This window comes from Eublepharis macularius, chromosome 17 (assembly GCF_028583425.1).
Source record: "Eublepharis macularius isolate TG4126 chromosome 17, MPM_Emac_v1.0, whole genome shotgun sequence".
Classification (NCBI taxonomy): Eukaryota; Metazoa; Chordata; class Lepidosauria; order Squamata; family Eublepharidae; genus Eublepharis; species Eublepharis macularius.
In genome coordinates, this window is record NC_072806.1 from 23050899 (window position 1) to 23068630 (window position 17732).

The following is a 17732-nucleotide window of genomic DNA, read 5'->3' on the forward strand; positions in this document are numbered from 1 at the left end:
GGTCCCCCCTACCTGCTTTCTTTAGAAAACCGGCTGTTGCACACAAACAAATATGAGGCTGCAGGTTGTGAGAGTCCTGGTGTTTCTCTCTCTCTCTCTCTAAAACCCAGGTGCGCTGATTCAGAGTGGATGGATGGCTCGAGGGTATGGGTGGTTTAAGCCTCCCCCCACATGCCATTTTCCTGCCCTGGCAAAGCCCCAGGAGCTGCTGGAGATATTAATGTGGACGCAGGTGACTGTTATGGTGGATGCCAGCACTGATCATATCCAAGCCATCACTGAGCTGGGCCTTTTGCAGACAGTCAAAATCTAAGTACAGCCAACCAAACACACGGAGGGAGGAATTAGGATTGTGGCGACACCCCCCACCCCACTCATAGATTTATCTACTTTTCTCAGAATGCCTCTGGCTATGGAATCTGTGCTGCATGTAGGTCGTGTTTGAATTGATGGGGGGGGGACTATGGATCATAGTCACAGCACGTCCCCCTAGCTAATGATCTTGTTGTCCAAGACTGGGGGTGTGCTCTGCTGGGATCGCTGTAAACTAAATGATGCATAAGGCTTTGTCTGCATGAACAGCTGGGATTAGGGTTTCTAGTCCCCCAGTGGGGGTAGGGCATCACCCACTCCTATTTTTTTCCACCTCTGCATGAAGTGGCAGGGGTACAATTTTTTTTAAATGGCTGGTAGGCCAATGGTGTGATGCCACCATAGAGTTTCAGGCAATTCCTAGAGGGGCATAGTCATGCCCTGCATATCTCCAACCCCCCCCCCTGTTTCTTGCCAGTTTTTTGTAGTGGTTAAGAGCGCGAGACTCTAATCTGGAGAGCTGGGTTTGATTCCCCACTCCTCCGCTTGAAGCCAGCTGGGTGACCTTGGGTCAGTCACAGCTCTCTGGAGCTCTCTCAGCCCCACCCACCTCACAGGGTGTTTTGTTGCGGGGATAATAATAACATACTTTGTAAACCGCTTTGAGTGGGCATTAAGTTGTCCTGAAGGGTGGTATATAAATTGAATGTTGTTGTTGCTGTAATATATGAAGATTTGGTGCAGAAGAACCTGGAGGTATGGAAGGCAAGGATGGAACCAGCAGGTGTGACCACATTTCTCCCACCATGTGTTCCTCGTGCATTCTGCACAGGACACTGTTTATTTTTTTTAATTTAAAATATTTATCTACCTGCTTTCAGGATGCATGGTTCTGTAATAGTGCTTTTTTTTTAAAAAAAAAACCTACTTGGCCAGTGTACTGCTTACATAGTGTTGCCAACTCCAACTTAGGAGATTCATGGAGTTTGGAGGGTGGAGCTTGGGTAAGGCAGGGTTTGGGCAGGTAGAGGGACCTCATCTGCTGTTTTTTCCAGGGAACTTATCTCTGTATTCTGGGGATCAGTTGTAATTCAGGTAGATCTCCAGGCCACACCTGGAGGTTGGCAACCCTACGAATGTGGCATGATGTTGCAAAGCAGTGCCAACACCCCTCCCTCCCCCAGTTATTTCAGCTCTAGAAAATGGAACTGGAGCCCCCTGAGAGCCCCCTGACCCAACTCAGGTGGTCTCACATAATATGTTTAGATGAACCCCCTGGATGAAAGAAATGGATGCACATTGTTCCAATATGCCACTTCAACACCACTCAAGGGAAACACATATGCACAATTGCCCATTTCTAGCCATTATGTACCAGGCTCAGTTGACTTTGCTTCTTTCATCTTCAGTTTTTGATCGGCGCCTCCTTAAAAACTCAAGAGAAATAAACGAACTGACGGAGATATGAAAACACACATTAGAATGCCTGGTCCAGGCAAATAATGGTCTTTTAGCTGAGAGGCTGGGCTCTGATGAAGAGATTGCACAACCCCCTAACCCTCCCATGTAAAGTCTGGGTCACTGGTACATTTTTTTTCTTTTTTGCTTCATCCCACACCTCATAGATTCAGCCTTCCTTGGGTGCTGCTGTTAACATGCCCCCCTTGTCTGGCTGATTTATGAACTGTGGAACTGTTGAATTAGGAAAACCTGAGGACTAAGGAATAATAATGGCTTGAGAGATTCATTTCACACTTTAACCCTTTCCCCTCGGCTGCTTCATCAAAGCCCCCTTGTTTGATTTGCAAAAGTCAAAGCAGGACAGCTAGGCAAACCTGGCACAATAAGGACAGGTAAGTGGAAAGCGATGGGAAGCGCTCTGCCAATGTTCTCTCCCTGCACATTTGCTACTTCATATTTTGCCTTTTTAAAAAAGGGGCCCATGTTGCATCTCCACAAGTGATGGAAAAGCCAGAGCAGCTTTGAAATGCCAATTTCCTTTTGAAGAAGGTCTGTGGCAAAAAAGAAAGAAAACCTCTTTGTTTGAAATGAGTTAGGGACCATAGACTTCACTGCTATGTTGCCTTACGTACTATCTGTTGCTTTAAATATGTGCTCCTATGTCAGGTGCATCTGACGAAGAAAACTGTGGTTCTCGAAAGCTTATGCTACAGTAAAGTTGGTTAGTCTTAATGGTGCTACTGGACTCTTTACTATTTTGCTACTACAGACTAACACGGCTAACTCCTCTGGATCTATGTCAGCCCTAGAATTGCTTACGTTCTGTTTCCGCATTTCTTCAACTCTGTATTGGAATCTTGCTAATGTTATGTCTTTGTATGGCATCGTTTATGAAATTGTCCTTGATATTGACTGTACTGATCTCACACTGTGTAATCCGCCTTGAGTGTCAGTGAGAAAGGTGGGCTATAAATGACATAAATAAATAAAATAAATAAATGTACACCTTGAGTACGTATTAGCTATTAGGCATCAGTTCAGTGATATACTCACACAGACATACTGGCAGTGTTATTTTGATGAGTGATACTCAGATGTGAATGGAATTACTGAAGCCTGGTGTTTTGTTATAAGAAGTTCATGATATGTTCCAAGTTTTTAATTAGGTTATTTAACTGGTCTTCGTGGTTTATTATGTTTTTCACTGTGTACGTAGAATGTGATTGTACCAATTATGTTTATAGTATAAGCCACTGATGGCTATTTGCTGAAACGTATATGGCATTGTGTTTGGCTCATTGCATGTAGACATTTGCATACTGTTTTTGAGTTGTTAATACATTACATTATTTGTATAATGTCCTGGGCACACAATAGAATTGGTTATCATTTGCATATTGCATCATATATTTTTCTGTTTTCTGTTTTCACAACCTCTTTTTGTTTACTTGAACTCTAAAATATTTTCATAGAATCTAAGAGAATTGGAAGTCCAAAATGACATCACATTCCACTAAGCTCCCTCTTTCTTTAAACTTCACCCTCTCCAGACACTGTCCTAAAATCTCCAGGAGTTTTCCAAACCAGGTTTTGCAGTCCAAGCTGGGACCAGCAGTTCATTTGACTCCTCTTAAAAATGTCATTCCATGACCATTCCACCTGATCGCCATGTAGCCATTAGCTATTTATTTTATTATTTATTTAAACATTTTATACTACCTGTGCACAAACATGTACCTGTCAATGTTCACAGTGATATGCAATTCAAAATTATAAAACCAACCCATAATCAAATAAACACTAAAACAGAATTTTGAAAACCCATAGCAATCAACTGAACAACTAGGATTACCAGCTTCCAGGTTGGCCCTGGAAATGCCCTAAAATTGCCAGTTTCCCTGCAGAAAATGTCTGCTTTGGAGGGTGGCCTCTATAGTATTATACCCTACTGAGGTTCCTAACCAGGGTCAACCCTTGAATCTCCAGAAATTCCCCAACTTAGACAGCCTTTTAAATACTTAAAGAGAGCAATCATGTCTCCTTTCAACCTCCTCGTCTCCAAACTGAACATTCCCAGGTCCCTCAGTCTTTCCTCGTAGGACTTAGTCTCCAAGCCCCTGATCATCCTGGTTGCTCTCCTCTGCATCTGTTCCAGTTTGTGCACAGCCTTTTTGAAGTGAGTCCTCAAACTGTACACAATATCAGGGCCGGATCTAGGGTTGTCGGCGCCCAGCGCAACCCAAGTGTGCCCCCCCCATGCGCATGCACAGCACGTGCGTGCTCCTGGGGCTGCATGATGACATCACTTCCATGACATCATCATGCAGGGCGGAGTGCGCCACCCTGTGGCAAGCCGGCTGCCTCAGCATGCTGCGGAGTTGGTGGCGGCAGCGCAGGTGGCTGGGCGGCCGTGCATGCCATTCGCCTGCCCTGCTGAGGGGGTGGCCAGCTTGCTGCGCACCCGCTGTCCTGCAGGGCAGGCGAATGGTGCGGGTGGCCTCCCAGCCACCCACGCTGCCACCGCCAGCTCTGTGGCACACTGGGACAGCTGGCTTGCCGTGCGGGCGACATGCTGACGGGGCTTGCCGCATGCCCCCTGCCCTCGGGGCAGGCGAATGGCACGGGCGGGCTCTCAGCCTTCTGCTCAGCCGCCCGTGCTCTCCCGGTGGCTGCGGCCAGCGCCCCCTCTTTGACAGCACCGGGGGCAAACTACCCCCCTTGCCCCCCCATCGATCTGGCCCTGCACAATACTCCAGGTGGAGCCTGACCAAAGTGGTATATAGTGAGATAATGACATCCTGTGATTTGGATGTCGTATTTTTCTTAATATATCTGGAGATTGTCTTCACCTTTTTTGCCACTGCATCACACTGACTGCTCATATTTAGCTTCCTATCCACCTGTAGTTCACCCACACTGCTCCCCAGAAGTGTATCCCTCATCCAGCATGCCTGCTTTGCATTTTTGTTACCCAGATGGAAAACCTGGCACTTATTCATGTTAAATTGTATCTTATTCAAATCTGCCTACTTTTCCAGTGTGTTTAGATCTCATTGAATTCTATCCTTGTCTTCAAAGGTGTTTGCTATTTCTCCCATTTTGGTGTCATCTGCAAATTTAATGAGTAATCCCTTCACACCCTCGTCCAGATCAGTTATAAAAATATTGAAAAGCACTGGACCCACACTGGACACCTCCCTCCAATCAGACATGGTGCCATTGACAACTACTCTTTGGGTGCAGTTATCTAGTCAGTTCCCTGTCCACCTAACTATCCTAGAGTCCAGTCCACAGCCCTCCAGTTTATCCATCAGAACGTCAACAGTATTCCCACATTCCAGTAAGCTTGTTGCTTGGTCATAGAAGAGGTTGGTCTGGCAGGACCTGTTGGGGAAAATCCATGCTGACTTCCCCTTTTCACCATGTTGTCCATCAGATGCTCACAGATTGACACCTTTAATATCTGCTCCAGTATCTTCCCTGGGACAGAGGTCAGGCTGACTGGCCTGTAGTTCCCAGGATCGTCTTTTTCCCTTTTCTTCAAGATGAATAGGATGTGATAAATAGGAATAAACTCCATTGAGAGATCCAAGCAAGAATTCTGAGTAGACCTGCTTAGGAATGGATTGCACTTTATGACACTCTTGACAAAGTTCCTGAGGTGGTTTAAAAATTCATTACAGCCAGTTAGAAACATAACAAATTAGGGTTATCATTTTTCTGCTGGGGCAGGGGAATCTCCAGCCTGTAGGGGGCTCTTTCCTCCACTGGTCAGCTAGGTGGTGGGAGAAAAATGGTGGTGTAATGGAGGGAAATTTCTAGTGTTATTGACGTTACTTCCTGTCCAACTGGAAGTGATGTCAGAAGGTCGCCAGCAACACTCTAGCATTTAGTTAAAACTCTGCCAAACAAAAGCATTTTCAGTAATTGCGCATCCATTTTAATATTTAGCTGAAATGGAGCAAAGATGCCTTAAAGCGCTACCTAATGTCTTGTCGTTCCCCCACCCCCCCTCAAGCAAGCCAGGTCAAATGTCCATATGATTTATGAGGTGACAGTTACTTCATCTCAACACACTAATCTCATTGCCAGGTTTGGCACTTTAACTACAGGGACCTTTTAAAGAATTACTTTGTTTTCAAAAAGCTTCCCCCCCCCACCAGCCCTTTTCTTTTGACAGGGGTTTCCTTCAGTTCCTCTGACCCAAAGGACCTCTTCTGGCCTGGAGTTTCCCCAAGGATTGTTTATGGGTTTCAACTAAATCTTTACATCAATATTTGTAGATTTTTTTGTAATTTCTTCAGCAAGGTGGTTCAGAGTCTTGGATGAGTAGCAGCAGCAGCAGCAGTAGTAATAATATCGCTTATATACCTCTCTTCTAGACAGGCTAGTACCTCACTCAGAATGGTGAACAAGTTAGTGTTATTATTATCCCCACAATACAGCTGGGGAGCTAGGGCTGAGAGGAGTTGCTTACCCAAGGCCATCTACTGAGCTCATGGCAGTAGTGGGATTCGAACCAGCAGAGTGCTGATTTGCAGCTGAACCACTTAACCACTGTGCTACAGTAGCTATCCAGCCTCTAGCTTGCTTGCTTGCCTTCTTCCCTCCTCTTCCAGCCTCATATTTAGGCTTCCTTTCACCTTTTGCTTTCACCCAGGTGCTTGCAGATGTACCTACCTCCTGCTGAACAGATACAGTGTGGTGTAGTGATTAGAGGATCAGACTAGGATTCGGGAGACCCAGGTTCAAATCCCCACTCTGCCATGGAACCTTACTGGATGACCTTGGGCCAGTGCCATACTTTCAGCATAACTTACCTCACAGGGTTGCTGTGAGGATAAAATGGAGTAGAGGAGAACAATATAAGACATAGCGGATTTCCACTAGGGAGAAAGGCAAGGTGCAAAGAAAATTAATTAAATAATCTACACATTAAGTCCATTAATTAATTCTTAGAGGGAGTATCCCTCCATGCAGATGCCTGCTTGGCTCTTTCTCATCCCCAACCATGTTTCTTTCAGGACACTCTGTTCCAACTCTAAAAATCTAAGAATCTCAAAGGGAAACTCCAGCCTGAAACTCCTGAATTAGAATTTTATTGCAGTGACCAAGGCTTAAACAATGTGTGTGCGTGCGTGCATGAGTAGTTCTTAGCCATTACTGAAATTAATCTTTTTAGGAAAACTAAGGATTTTGCATTATCATCAATTACTGTTTTTGTGATCGGTTACTGTCCCCACCTTGATTACTTTTAAACGTTGGATAATGTCAAATCTTGGACTTGAATTTTTTGGACAGACCAAGAAGAGAAGGCTCTACTCAAACAGACGCTGGGAATTTTACTCCCAAGCAAATTTTGCCCATATAACAAATGATAGACTTTTGCCTTTACAAAACTTTGTATCTTTTAAGGTTTAAATTCAGAACATTTTCCAAGAAATGTGTGCACAATTTTTTCCCCCTTTAAAAAGGGTAATTTTCACATTCGGTGATTGAGCTCTTTCAAAGTTCCTTTGCAATTGCTGATTTCCCCCTAGGACTGGTGACAAATGCCTTTTGCTTTCCCACACAAAGGAAAATGCCACAGCACTCAGCGTAAATGGCATATTTTATGTTGCAAAATAATACACGCAGATCAGTAAATGATGAGCGAGGAATACAATAACTCATCTTTCACCCAATTTCTCATGGAACTGCGAGGGTTTCATTGTGAGGGGCAGATTTGTTATTCTGCACTGTAATTCCTCTCTCGCTCTCTCACACACACAGCTGGAGGCAGTAATTCCCAGATCGCGTGTCCCAAGGGAACTGCCAGTGTGCTGCAAGGAATACACAAATTAAGTGGTGAAAAGTTCTTGTGAGCACACGAGGGCCCACCCACATAAGTAGGTACCACCCCTTGCATGAATCACTGTTCTTCTCTTGCCTCCTTCCAGTCCGTGGCTATTTCTGTTGTGACTCTGCAAATGAAGTAATTCAATCACTCCCAGTGCTGAGTTCCAGGAGGACTACTTGCATTCAGAGGAGTCTGCCCGTTGCATCTCTGCATGAGTCACTGCTCTGGCATTATCTAAATGTTTTTATCCCACCCTTCCTGCAAGGAGCACGGAGCAGCATACAGGGTTCTTTTTCTCCTTCATTTCATCCCCGCAGCAGCCCTGTGACATAGGCCAGGCCAAAGTTTACCCAGTCACCTTCATGGTTAAGTGTGGATTTGAACCTGGGTCTCCCCAGGACTTGGGCTTTCTTCCTTCCATTTAGCCTCTGAGGAGGTGGACAACTTTGCTGCATTGGATATGATTGAACTGGAAGTTACTGAATAATCCACAGACACAGCACAATTACTCGCCATCAGAAAGTTTCCTGTTATGTCTCGAATGGTATTCTGGGCCTGGGCTCCCTCCATTTGCAGTGGGATAAGAAATCCTGTTGAATCATTATAGCTGGTGAGGTTAAATCTTTCCAATCAAGAAGCATGCACAGAACGGTGATTCTAACAGATGCACAACAGGCGAGTCCCTCACTGTGAGGGTTATAGGTTGCAAGAATGAGGCATGCACCTAGTTTTAAATCTGAAAATTCAAGTGTGCCTTAAGGGTCAGAAGCTAGGGAAATGTGGGTTTCTAGTACACATATCCTGTGCGCCACAAGCACAGTTGTACAGGCTGAGCATACTTTTGAAAGTCCTTGACATGGTTTGTTTCAAGGCGCCGGCCACCCACCCCAAAAGAGACAAGAACAAATGGCAGTTAGCTTTAGCGGTCCAGAAATATGCTACATTTTCTTGAACAACCCACTTATTTTCTCAGCAGTCAACTTATTTTCTCAGCTGTGCAGCTTTGGGGTGTGAATGTCCAAGCGGTGGTTATAATTCCCTCTTCAAACCCTGGCATCTGCTGCCAGGCTCTTGACACTGGAGTTCTTTCCTGATTACACTGTAGTAGCCAGAATAGCCCCAGGCAGTCCGAACAGGGCATGTGCAGAGTTTCTAATACAGGCAAGAAGTTTCCTCCATAGTCACACTCCAAGCCAGCATAGTAGATGTGAGGTCTTGCCAGGTATTTTCCCCAAGCACTTCACTGCATCACTCAGGTGTATGAGTTAAAGTTACTTTATTTAAGAAGAATACCAGTATCAAGATGGTCAGACAGGATCATTGGCTGAAATGACACACAGTAGCAAAGCAAGGTTAATTATAGGGCAAACTCCCCACCCCCAATGGGAAAGTCTGTTAGGATTTTGGCAGGCTGAGTCAAGGAGCCAGGAGAGAGGGGAAGAGGGAAAGGAGGAGCTCTGCGCAGTCTCTTAGGAGGTTGGTGCAGTCTCGGCTGGAACTTCAAGGCCACATTCACAGGCTGGCCAGGAAATGGTAACCAAGATAAGCAGTAAGCTACCAGCCAGCAAAACAGATTCCCTCTGCGTGTTCTCAGAGGTACACTACACACTGCAGCTAGAAATTCATAACACATGGCAGATATGCTGGAGGCATATCTGACAGTATAGTTGTTAGCATTTTGGACTAGAGTCTGAGAGACCCGGGTTCAAATCCCCACTACTGTGGAATCTTGCTGAGCGACCTCAGGCCAGTCATTTTCCCTCAGGTAAACCTGAGGGCTGTTGCTGTGAGGATAAAATAGAGCAGGGGAGAACGATGCAGGCTGCTTTGGGTCCCCCAAGCGGAGAAAAGCAGGGATAAATATCTAAATAAATATAAAAGGAGCAATGGCAATACGGAGGTTCATCTCACTCCTCACATATGTTGAGGCCACCTTTTCCACAAGGAACATGGTACATGGATATGGTTATCTTATTGCCCCCTGAAATTCTGTTCTTGGGGATCAAGGGGCTCTCAGGAACAGCATGGAGGGGGTTTGCCAACCTCCAAGTGAGGCCTGGAAATCTCGTGGCATTACAGCTATTCTCCAGATGACAGAGATTAGTTCCCCTGAAGAAAATGGCTGCTTTGGAGGGTGGACTCTGACACTAGTTTGGTGTAGTGGGTAAGAGCAGCAGGACTCCAATCCAGAGAACCAGGTTTGATTCCCCTCTCTTCCGCTTAAAGCCAGCTGGGTGACCTTGGGTCAGTCACAGCTTCTCAGAGCCCTCTCAGCTCCACCCACCTCACAGGGTGATTGTCGGGAGGAGATAATAATACACTTTGTAAACTGTTCTGAGCGGGCAATAAGTTGTTCTGAGGGGGCGGTATATAAATCGAACGTTGTTGTTGTTATTATACATCACGGAGGTCCCTCCCCTACCTAAACACTGTCCTCCCTAGACTCTACCCCCAAATCTCCCGAAATTTTCTACCCTGGAGTTGGCAGCCGTAGCGAACAGCCACTGGCCTCATCTCAGTGATAGTTCAACTTGCCTTACACTTACCAATGGCGTGTTCTTTTGTTCTTCAGCCCAATATCCAGTTTCAAGTCACGGGGCTCTAAAGAAGTTTGCGAAGTCGCCACCTTGATTTTTGAAGAAAGTGAGGGAAGGCCTTGCATCTCTGTCTTTTGGTGCTACACCTCTGAAGATGCCAGCCACAGTTGCTGGCGAAACATCAGGAACTACAATGCCAAGACCACGGCAATACAGCCCGGAAAACCCACATCAACCATCGCCCTGCATTCCATTGCTAACCCTCTGACACATCCTGTGTCTCAAGGGGTTAAATATTTTTAGCAACATTTTGTTTACCTGCCAGATCCTGTCAATTAACAGCCGGGGCAGTAACATCCTTTGGGGGGCCTTATCAGTGTCCAGGATCCTCCCCAGTGCATTGATCTAAAAACCCTTGTCAGAAATACCCCTCTTTCCCATGGCCAAAAAAGCAAGACTGATTTCAAAGAAAATGCTGGAGTTTTTTTTTTAAATTCCACTTTTAAAACAGCAAAGGGAAACAGACAGTCTTTTATCCCCCCCCCCTAGTCATCTGTCTGAGCAACGTCTCATAAAACAAATTGAGAGGTTTAAATCTTCGAGACAAAAATCAATACGGGGGATAAGTAAAGAATAGGAGGAAGTCAGGTGGCTGAGATTTATTTCTCTGGAAATGTTTTTTCAATGGATTTACTAATAAATCTAAAGTGGCCGGTGCTGAGGCCTTTGATATGCAATCTCTTGCTTTACTTAGATGAAAGGGGCCACATGAAGAAGGAAGCCTCGGTTATTGATTTTTACAAGAGCATAAATCATGGAAGTTCCACATGTTATCACCATCGGCATGTGCTCCGGTTAAAAGTCTGGAGTGGGATTCCCTGAACACACACAATTGTTTTTCCCCCTCCTCCACTTTAATTTATTACAATAGAAAATTGGAGATATAAACTACTGACCGGTCAAGCAGATGCTGCCACAGTGGGTCACTAGGAACTGTATGGCGGCTGACAGATGAGCTTGGGGGATGGCTGATTCCTGGCCAGGGCCAACCCCAGACATTTTGGTGCATGATGCAGAAAATTCAAATGCAGGCATCACTGCCATTTATTAATAGGGAGTGGAAGTTCCTCTGTGTAAACCACCATGCATATGAATGGGAATTATTCCACACAGTGCTGTGGCTAGGATTTTGGGGTGCTGAGGTAAGGCGCATTGATGGTCCCTTTGCAGTCTCCCTCTCTCCTTTGAGGCATATTCAGAAGTCAATACGTTCTTTCAAAATGGTGTACAGTACAGTATGGTTGCCATGGCTGGTCCCTCTGTACCCCTGATAGGCATCCCAGGTGCCCACCAGTGGCAGGCAATCTCCTGGCAGTTTACCTGCTTGCCTGATAGTTGCCGGCAACTGGCAGAAGGTTTCAGGCTGCCGGAGCGGGGGGGGGGGGGGACCTACCGGTTCTCATGTTCCTGGCATTTCTACGTCACTTCTGGCTCAAAGTGGAAGTGACGTCAATGCATCGGGAAAACGCTGTAGTATGCACCCTAAACACTATGATTTTATCATAGAGTTTTGAGTAAATGCTAGAGCATTGTCCCAATACATTGATGTCAGTTCTGGTTTGCATCAGAAGTGATGTCACAACTGTGGAAGGATGCCGATTTCACCTCTTTCTCCCCTTTGCTGGTCTGCTGAGTGGTGGCAGGAAAGAGGGGCAGGCTTGGATTTCTCCAGTTGTAGTGGGAGAACTGGTCTCCACACAGGTGGGAATGCAGATACATTTCCAGGTGTGACTCCAATCCAGGAGGTAACATCGATAAGCTTTTACAACAGGAATGGACAGCAACTGCCTGCAGCAGATGCCCCACTGGAAACTGCCCGTCCATCTTGCCATGTGGCTGCTATGTCACTGGTGCAGAAGCGCAAGAGTAGGACTGTACCACATAATTATTCTCGGTAAGCCCTACATATAAAAACCAGTGACATGCACCTAAGCTTCTACAGATTTTGTAGAATGGGACTTTCTCACTACCACTACTACAGCAGCAGGCCGCTGAACTTAAAGTGCAAAGGAGGAGGTTCTGCTGTGGAGAGTCTATGAAAAATCAGCAGAAAAGACTGCCCCTTCTTCTGCGATTGGAAATGCCATTCTGTCCCCAGAATTGTGTAGATGGGGACAGGCCAGTGGCTCTCAAACATTTTGTCACCAAGGCACAAATTTCCTCTGAATTAAAATGAAAGGCCATCATTCACGCTTATGCTTCCAAAGGCCAGGAGTGGATGGGAAGTTAAAACAGCCCTGAAACAAGCCAAGCAGAGCGGCCCCTGCATCGCTGCAAGTGAGTGTGGGAGGCCACTGGCTTCAACAACACCAACAATTAGGGTTGCCAGAAGGAGTCCAGAAGAATACTGGACATGGGGAGGTGGAGTGGCACTCACATTTTTGTTGCTCCGGTGAGATGACATCACTACCGGAAGTGATGTCATGTTGGCCCCCCCCACTTCCTGGAATCCAGGCTGGTCACTCCTGCTGGTGCCATACAGGAAACTGACTGGCCACTTCCCTGGTCCAGGGCTGGCACTTAGGAGGCTGGGTGGCCAGGCTGGGCAGGAGGTAGAAGCGGCACCAGGTGTCCGGTATCTCAACTACATTTCTCTCGGACAGACCACAAAAATACTGGACTGTCCAGGTAACAACCTGGCCACCCTACCAACAATAGGCCTTAATTCACACTGCTTCTTCCCACAAACTGGGGGCCATGTGGGACACACACACACACACACACAGACACACACGGACACACACGCACTCTTAACTAATTGGGTTTATCCCAGTAGGGGTGGAGTCAGTGAATGGAAGCTGGCAGCGAAAGGAGACTCTGCTGCAGAGCTGGATAAAATTTCTGTGTTCTTTCTGTCTTGTATAAGGTCATTGAACTTTACGTATGTGAAATGTTAATTGAAAAAAGGGGGGATTTAGTATGACTCATATTATTATTGTAATCACAATTGCAGGATTATAGTCATCGAGATGAAAATGTAGCTGAGATTCTGTGAAGACCAGTTTGCTGCTTGGTCTGGGGCACTTTACTTACCACCAAGATGGTTCAAGTAAGAGCCAACTGCTTCTTTGAATTCGTAGAGACTGCATATATTGCAAGATTCTGGTTGTTATTTCACCTGTGTGCTTAACTCTAGACATCTTTGCTGTATTGTTCAGTACGTTAAACAGTTAAAGAATCTTGGTAAACTTACACTTGTCTTGCACGTTCTGTTCCAGAGTTTGCTCCATGGAACCTACAAGGAAAGAGAAGTCCCTTGGCAGACAAACTGATCTGTAAAGGCATCCGTGGAAGTGGAGAAACCACTGAGTTGGGCTAAAAACCCAGCACAAACTCGTTTATTCTTCTTGCAGGAAGCCGACTTCCTGGTTACTACATGCATTTCCTGTAGATATTTCTAAAGGCTGCAGGCACCGACCGAAGGCTTGCCATCTCACACCCTAGGAGGCTGGGTGGATCAGTAATCTATGCAAGACAGAAGAGAAGATCTTTGTAGAACTCTGCTTCTGTTCTGAGCCAGAGCTGGCTTGACGTCTTGGTCACAAATCCAGCTGTCTCATAGCTAGACATGGACACGAACAGAAAAAAAAACCCTGAACATGGTGTTTGTTGTTCATTGCCATCCACGAACAACGAACAACGAACACTGACGAACATGGTCCTGTCACGAACATGTTCGTTGTTCGTGGGGGCCAGCAGGCTCTCCTCCAGCCATCAAGATCCCTACTGCTTCACTCCCAGAAACCCTACCTGAGCAGGCAGCAGGAAATGTACCAATGAATAAATAATAGCTTGGCCCCAGAGCCTGGCAGCAGCCCTGGAACCTGAAGGGATAGATCCCTATCCCACCACACACAAAGAAAATTCAAGCTCCAATGCATTCACCCTGTCTCTCTAACAGCAGCTGTCTCTTCCTGAAAGCCAGAGCTGGGAGCCCTCCTCCTCCCCCAGTCTTTTCCTCTTGTAACAGATTTGGAGCTCCAGTCCACACTTGGAAGGAAGACCTGCCTATCAAGCTAAATTGGGTTTAGATTTTTTTTAAAAAGATTATGAATCTGAATTGCACGGACATCTATGCATTTAAAAGCTCATTTGGAGACATTTTTAAAAATGCAATCTTTTTTTTTTTAATTTGAAAAACTGCTTTGGAGGAAGGACAGAGGTTTCTCAGTGACCATACAGGTTAATGAGTCAATGAGTTGTGTGTAAGTCTAGCTTCTGTAGAAAATGGGCAGAATCTGTTTTTCCTGGGCTCATCTTTCCCAATCTTTCCTTGGGAAAGATTACTGCATATAACAACAGCAAGAACAGCAACAACAAAAACAACATTCATTTATATACTGCCCTTTAGGACAACTTAATGCCCACTCAGAGTGGTTTATAAAATATGTTGTTATTATCCCCACAGTAATTACCCTGTGAGATGGGTGGGGCTGAGAGTGTTCTGAGAGAGCTGTGACTGCCCCAAGGTCACCCAGCTGGCTTCAAGTGGAGGAGTAAGGAATCAAACCTGGCCATCCAGATTAGAGTCCCACCGCTCTTAACCACTACACCAAACTGATCAAGATTTAGCAAGTGCCCCAACTCCACCATTATTCAAATTATGTGCATCTGTATGCACCCTTGGAATGCCTACAAAACAGACACAACAACATTCCTCTTCTTTTGTTTGGTCTCTCTGGGCACTACAGCCCCCTAAGACTGGAAAGGAGAACTATTGCCTCAATAGTAGGGGTGTGCAAGCCAAAAATTTTCGGCTATAGCCGAAAGTAGAAAGCCGAAAGAAGATTCTCTATCGTTAAAGCTGAAAGCCGAAACAAGAATCTCTTTCGGCTTTCGGCTTTCGGGATTCTTTCGGCATTCTTTCGGCTTTTTTCTATGGGAAAATGCCTCCGTCTTCCAGGACGCCTGGAGGAGGCATTTTCCCACCGAATAAGCCCAAAATTGGTGGGGACCTTCCTCTAACCCTTCTCTAACAACCACCCAAGTTTCAGACAGATTGAACTTTGGGGGGCCATGTTATGGCCCCCCAAAGCAGGTCCCCCCATCCTCCCATAAGAAAGCGAAGGAGCAGCATATTGTTAGCATGCTGCTGCTCATCTTTCTTCATTATTTCCTATGGGGGAAAAATGAAGAGGCAGGCTTCCTTTGCCAGGGGTGGCATTTTGCATGCAAAATGCCCCCCAGCCCTCAGGGGCCCTTCTCCCACCCCTCCTCCCACCCCCCACCAAGGCTCAGCCTGCTCCCACTTGGGGGGGGGCATTTCATGGCCTCCCCAAGTAGGTGCTCTAATCTCTACCACTGACAGCTGGGGGAGGCTTGTGTTGCCAGGGGTGGCATTTTGCATGCAAAATGCCCCCCAACCCTCTGGGGCCCTTCTCCCACCCCTCCTCCCACCCCCCACCAAGGCTCAGACTGCTCCCACTTGGGGGGGCATTTCATGGCCTCCCCAAGTAGGTCCTATCAGCCCCTAAAGTCCACCCCTTACAGCCCCACACAAACCCAATTCCCCCCCAGCTGCCACACACAGACCCAAATCCCCACATTAGCCCCTCACAGACCCAAATCCACCCCCACCTGCCCCACACCCATAACCCCAGGAACAGGCGGGCAAAGGCCAGCCCTCTCCCTTTGTTCCCTATGCTGGGAACTTCTAAACTCTCTTTCCCTGGGCAATTCTGCACAGCCCAGGGGTGCCGCAATGGTGGGCACACTTCTGAATGCCAGCTGGTCCCTGTGAAAGAGCACCTGAACCACAGACACCCTCCCTCAAATTCCCCCACCACCTACAGAGATGGCTGGCCAGCCAGCCCCATTGTTCCCTATGATGGGAACCAACTGCACAACAAAGAATAAAACAAGAACAACACAAAATAAAGTTTTTAAAAAATTATTTTCTCCCTTCCAAAGTACAAGTAGGCAAAGCATTATGACACATTACACCAGCAGTCCCCCACACAGAAAAATTAAAACAAAACTCACTTAACATCAGAGAATCACAAAACACGATTCCTGTCAAAAACACTTTATTTCTTGAACAGCTTTAGGTTACACAGCAGGGGGGAACACCAAAGGGCATGGCAGCACTATCTTACACAAAAATAACACAACTCACTTAACATCAGAGAATCACAAAAACACAATTCCTGTCAAAAACACTTTATTTCTTGAACAGCTTTAGGCTACACAGCAGGGGGGGGGGACACCAAAGGGCATGGAAGCAGTATCTTACACAAAAATAACATAACTCACTTCACATTAAAGAATCACCCCAAAAATTGCTGTCAAAAGCACTTTATTTCTGTAACTGCTTTAGGTTACACAGTAGGAAGGCACCACAGAGCAGGAAAGCAGTGTACTACACAAAAATAACACAACTCACTTCACATCAGAGAATCACACAAACACAATTGCTGTCAAAAACGGTGAAGTGGGTTGTATCATTTTTTGTAGTACATTGCTATCATGCCCTGTTGTGCCCTCCTACTGTGTAACCTAAAGCTGTTCAAGAAATAAAGTGTTTTTGCCAGGAATTGTGTTTTTGTGATTCTCTGATGTTAAGTGAGTTGTGTTATTTTTCTGTGTGGGGGACTGCTGGTGTAATGTGTCATAATGCTTTGCCTACTTGTACTTTGGAAGGGAGAAAAAAAATTTAAAACTTTATTTTGTGTTGTTCTTGTTTTATTCTTTGTTGTGCAGTTGGTTCCCATCATAGGGAACAATGGGGCTGGCTGGCCAGCCATCTCTGTAGGTGGTGGGGGAATTTGAGGGAGGGTGTCTGTGGTTCAGGTGCTCTTTCACAGGGACCAGCTGGCACTCAGAAGTGTGCCCACCATTGTGGCACCCCTGGGCTGTGCAGAATTGCCCAGGGAAAGAGAGTTTAGAAGTTCCCAGCATAGGGAACAAAGGGAGAGGGCTGGCCTTTGCCCGCCTGTTCCTGGGGTTATGGGTGTGGGGCAGGTGGGGGTGGATTTGGGTCTGTGAGGGGCTAATGTGGGGATTTGGGTCTGTGTGTGGCAGCTGGGGGGGAATTGGGTTTGTGTGGGGCTGTAAGGGGTGGACTTTAGGGGCTGAGAGGACCTACTTGGGGAGGCCATGAAATGCCCCCCCCCAAGTGGGAGCAGTCTGAGCCTTGGTGGGGGGTGGGAGGAAGGGTGGGAGAAGGGCCCCAGAGGGCTGGGGGGCATTTTGCATGCAAAATGCCACCCCTGGCAAGACAAGCCTTCCCCAGCTGTCAGTGGTAGAGAAAAGAGCACCTACTTGGGGAGGCCATGAAATGCCCCCCCAAGTGGGAGCAGTCTGAGCCTTGGTGGGGGGTGGGGGGAAGGGTGGGAGAAGGGCCCCTGAGGGCTTGGGGGCATTTTGCATGCAAAATGCCACCCCTGGCAAAGGAAGCCTGCTTCTTCATTTTTTCCCCGTAGGAAATAATGAAGAAGATGAGTAGCAGCATGCTAACAATATGCTGCTCCTTCGCTTTCTTATGGGAGGATGGGGGGACCTGCTTTGGGGGGCCATAACATGGC